Raw genomic sequence first — 5,644 nt, 5'->3', positions numbered from 1 at the left:
TAAAGGGTCAAAGACTTCACTTCTGGTTTTTGACATATCATCATCATCATCATCATCACCATCGTTTACTGTCCATCTTCCATGCTAGCATAGGTGGGACGCTTCCACAAGAGCCAGCCTGGGCAAAGTCCGCACAAGACTTCTATAACTATTTTGGCAGGATTTTTACAGCTGGATGCCCTTCTGAACACCAACCATTTTACAGTGTGGACTGGGTGCTTTTAAGTGGCACCTGTACTATAGTAGAAGACACTTGGCCAAGTACTTGCAAACCAAAAAAATCTTTAAGAGGGGAGGATGCACTGGAGGAGATAATGATGAAAAGTTTATAGTGAGAGAGAGACAGGTGTCTTGCTGTAGAGGAAGTACAAGGTTACCCAGCCAGAGAGAAAGATCAAGAATGAAGACAGAAACAGGAATGCTTCCACAAAGAAAATACACGGTTGCCCAACCTGAGTGAAGTGCAGGAGAAAGAGAGAGAGAGTGAGAGACAGTAGGATAGAGATGGTGGCAAAATGCCAGGCATACTCACAAGGAATGGGGATCAGAATATAAATGAGATGTTTGAGTAAAGGAAGAGAGAGATACAGATGGTGGAAAGTGCCAGGGCATACTCTTGAGGTTCAGTGCCATAATATAAGTGGCAGGATACTGTGAAGGGAGTGATTAAAGAGTGTGACTAAGTGGTGAAAGACCTGCATATACAGATGTGTGAGGACAGTATTGGGGAGTGAGAGCTAGGCATAGTGTATGAAGGAGGAAATGTGAGAAAGAGATGTAGATTAGTTTGTTGGGGTATGGTGAGAGAAAAATTTTCTTGTTACATGTGGTTGGAACACCCAAGTCAAGGGCTAGCAGATAGCAATAATAGAGTGAGACAGGGCATGTAGATAGAACAGGATTGGAAAGTAACCATAATACATGAAATTTTCTTGCTCTAATGCTGATTATGAAGCTGATATTGTCTGACCCTATATTAGTCATGACAAATCAGTCCTATGTATGATAAAATGCATTCATCCTAGCTGTGACCATTCCAACTTCAAGGCATAGCATATTTAGAACTACATTACCAACTGTCTTTCTTCATATTTTGGTTGTTATTTCTAACAGGTTGAATGACCATTTAGAGGCTTTCTCTTTCATATAGGTGAAATAGATAACTGGCCATCTAAATAAACCTTTTCCAATTCCATTTTATTATTGTAGCTGGCATGATGTAAATTGACCTTTAGTACCCAAGACATGCCATAAGTCATAATGGCACCTGCATGACTCCATAAAAGAGTTGAGGGCCCAAAACAAAGCAGATTGGTCCTAGTAAAATTTGAACTGATCAAAGAATAATAAAACTAAATACTACTATCAAGCATACATTTTGTAATCAGAATGTATGATATATTTTGGCATTGCCTATTTGTTTTGCTGATTTAACATCAGAAGTTTTAAGGTTTCTTTCATTCTCTCCCTCTTGTATGAGCAAATTTCTCTGTGTATATGAGGAGAGGGCAAGTTTATGTCATTTGTACGATGGTTGATAATTTTATGGGTGTCTGCCAAGTCAGCTGCTAGACGTCGGAGTTCCAATGTGTCCATGCCCAGGGAAGTAAGGCGTTCAGGATATGGCAAATGCCTGATGGAGGGTACTAGAGTTATACTTGAGGTCAGGGAAACTATTTGATATAATTATTTATCACTTCCTTTTAAAGATTCACCTGTCCACTGAGTTAATATTTATATCTCTTGTCTAGTGAGTTGGTATTTATCTCCAGTTTCCAAAGCGTTAAAAAGATGAAAAGAGATCAATATTCATTTGGATATTTATCATAAACAACATTTTTGTACAGTTGGAACTGAATTCAGCACAACAATAAATTATTTCGGCCAGTGACATAACTGTACAGCTTAGTGAACCAAGTCATTGTGAAAAGATTTTCACAATAGACATAGCACAACACCAGTGACAGGATATGAACTACCAATCACTTGGTTGGTTAATCAGTAAGAACCTCTATCCATTTAGTCTTCTCTTGTTTGTTGTCTACTTAACTATTCCATTCTATAAAGATGGGAGTTCCTAGCTTTCATCAAAACCATAACTATGGAGTCAAATATTCTGTTCTTTGACAAACCATCTGCAGTGGTTAGGTTACCATTTGTATAGTGGTCAATTCACAGTCAAATAAATTCTTCATATATAGGACTTCATTTATTTTATATAAGCTCTTTTATCTAGCACAGTGCAAGAATTTGTTAGATTGTATTATTTTTGCCATTAAAAAATATAACAAAAAATAAAAATATAATATTTTAAAATTGTTTTAAACAAAAGCTAAAGACATCAGCTTGTGAAGTTGATATTTTGAACTCACCTCCATGTCAGTCATGCAAGCAAACAGATATTTGAATAACACGTACCTAAGTGCCTCAAGAGTGACCCTGTAAAGTTGGTTTTTCACACAAAGAAAAAAAGAAGTATTTGAGAACTACAAATCATCAGTAGATGAAGCTGTTCATTGTTCCATAAGTTTTGAAAAAAAAAACCCAACTCACATTTGTCTCGAACACAGATTAAACATAAAATTTGTATACAGAGAAACTTTTTTCATCAACAATGCTAACAACTTCTTGCAGCCCTTCCTTACACTTAAGCTTTCCTTATATCTAGATCACATGTTAGATTTATATCTACTGATAAATATGAGCAATTCATGAACTTTCTGTTATGACTAACCCTATTATTGGCCCCTTCCTAGGTAATGGAGCCTGTAGTATTTCTTTACTGATAACAAGTCACAGCACTGGGATTCTATACCTGCTGAGCAATTGCCCAGTGTACCAATGCCTTGAGACTACTGCTCTTGTGCATCTATCACATTTTGAATCCTGGTTCTCAGTAATCTTGCCCAAGAGCTCTCCTCACCATTGTTAACCCTGAGTATAGAGTATCAAGTTCCTAAAATATATATTGAACAAGGATTTCATGCTCTCTCCCTGTCTTACTAACTGGTACGTTAGGCTTTCTATGTTTGGCTCTAACTTAACTTACAAGTTTGGAACCTTTCTCAAAAAGTTTCTGCCAGGAGAACCAGGACTTCAATTTAAGTTTCTGAGTACTGAAAACTTGTTTTGTAGACTCAAGGACTGTAATGAATAGGATAAAGGTGGAGCAACCCTAAAAGATATTTATAATACTTGAAGGCTTAATTTCTTATTGTAAAACCTACCCTTACTAACATCACCCCAGTACATAAGTTACACAGCTTTCATAAGACATTCATCTACACCTGATTTCTTTAGCACAGACTAGGGTACCATGAGTGGATTGTTTTGAATGAAGAATTTCTCTTGCAGCTGTTTTACTTGAAATGTCATACCTGTGGTTATACACCATGGTACACACTCCAAACTGCAGCTTATTTAATGTCTTCTAAATTAACTTCACCAAAATTTTCAACTACAATCAAGGCATATTTCATCAGTATCAGGCCTCTAACTGCCTCCACTAATCCGGATGAATTTTTTGCTTTCTCTTTCATTTTTCTTATTGAAACTAAACTTGACAGCTGGCTCCATTTGAAGGTAGTTTCTCAATGTCCTTATGCAAGACTTAATTTCTTTGGTATTTTTACAAAATCTTTTAGACCTCTTGATTCCACTTTCAAGTTCTTTAAACACCTTATTCTACTGCTCCTCATAAACACAAAACATTGGCAGACTTCTAGATATACATGAGGTCTACCTTTTCTTGTAGCTACCCGATGTTTCATGCTCCGTACTTTTCTCTCACACTTTCCAGTCCTGTCTCAGTTTTTATGCCTTTGTTACTGTACCAGTGTTAGCTTGTCTGGTACCAAAAGTTTGTTCTACATACAAATCTGGTCTGCAACTGAGAGGAAAATCCAGTTGTCTTCCATATTCCAGTCCAATTGTCTCCTCCTCTCTATTACACAATACTTCTTGGAAATTACAATAATCTTTTAGCTTGTATACCTTCTGAGCCAAAACCTGGCATTATTTATTGTCTCCTCTTGGGAAACCATAACTATTTATAATTTTGCTAGTCTGTTTTCTTGAGAATATAGGGTATTTGGCTCTAGAATCTCTACAATCAATCCAGATCTACCTTTCATTGTACAAACTCTGGCACCTGTGCCGGTGGCACGTAAAAAGCACCCACTACACTCACAGAGTGGTTGGTGTTAGGAATGGCATCCAGCCGTAGAAACATTGCCAGATCAGACTGGGCCTGGTGCAGCCTTCTGGCTTCCCAGACCCCAGTTGAACCGTCCAACCCATGCTAGCATGGAAAGCGGACGCTAAACGATGATGATGATGAAAAGAGTGTTGGTGAGATTATAAGATGATAATCAAACCAGCGGTGCTCACAGTCATTACAACAAACAGAATGCCTTATAGTATTTGATCTTATGATGAAAGCAAAGGTTTTAACATTATGTGAGAAATGTTATACAACAGAGAACTATCAAAAGATGCTCCCATGATTGCTGCATCAGCAGTAATTATCATGTTGAGAATCAAATTTACTCTGTTTGTAATGTAATTCGCTTTGAAATTCTGGTAATTGAAAAACATCTTCCATTAATATGAGAAACAAATTGTTGAGAAATATAGAGAAAAAAGTTCCGAAACCAAGGTGCCGTTACTGTCTCCAAATGATTTTGTTGCTGTCATAACTGCAGCCTTCATACCTTTACAAAGGGAAATAATCACATTTGGCAGGTTTTTTTTCTTTTGAGCCTCCTACTGTTGTTACTTTATCAAAAGTCTTGGTAAGGTCAACAAAAACAATGTAGCCTGATATCTCATACTTTTTTCTGTAACCTGATCCAAAGGCAATGTCAAAATGTTTCTTTCTTTATCTGGCTTAAAGTCATGCAGGGGTTCAGGGTAAATTATCTACAACTTGAGTAATGAGTTTGTTTAGGTAGAATAGGACAAACCAGAAATTTACTAATAGTAGAAAGGGAAATAAAACTGGGATTACCAGAAATTACTTTATTGCTTTTGTTTTTGTAAATATGTTTGATGGAAGCATCTTCAAAAACCTAAGGAACATGCATGCGCTTCCATATTAGCAAAAAGTTTCCCATGAATTTATAATTCAATTTCCTACAATTAGACGACCATAATATAAGATGTAAAATCTTTCCCTTACATGGGTAGTAGGAAGATGCAAATTTCCCTGGATGATGATCTCGTGAATAGATTATCCTAAGCAAATGCCTCCTTTGGTAAATTGCAGTAATTTATCTGAAATGTGAGAGGCCTTACTTTGAAGATAAATAAATATTGATGTGTATATATCAAGCTGTAGTCCCTTCTACCTTGCTTTACAAATCAGACTTGACTCCTTATAGATCCAGGTTGATGCTTGCATCACATCCATGACTTCAGTTACTGAAGCACTTCTTATCATCCAGTCTCAGATGAATCAGATATATAATTGTCAGATGGGTGAGGAGTATCTAACCAAGATTCTCCTAAACCTTATGATAGTGCATGGAACATTGGTGAACCCCTCTTCATATACAAAAATAAACTGAAATCCAAATTTATTTGTAAATTATAGAGAAAACTGTGCAACAATGTTATAAAGAATTTTGAGGTCTCAAGGTTTGAT

This window comes from Octopus sinensis, linkage group LG3, assembly GCF_006345805.1.
Source record: "Octopus sinensis linkage group LG3, ASM634580v1, whole genome shotgun sequence".
In the NCBI taxonomy this organism is placed as follows: Eukaryota; Metazoa; Mollusca; class Cephalopoda; order Octopoda; family Octopodidae; genus Octopus; species Octopus sinensis.
The sequence above is the reverse complement of the archived record's forward strand: the minus strand, read 5'-3'. Positions refer to the sequence as shown.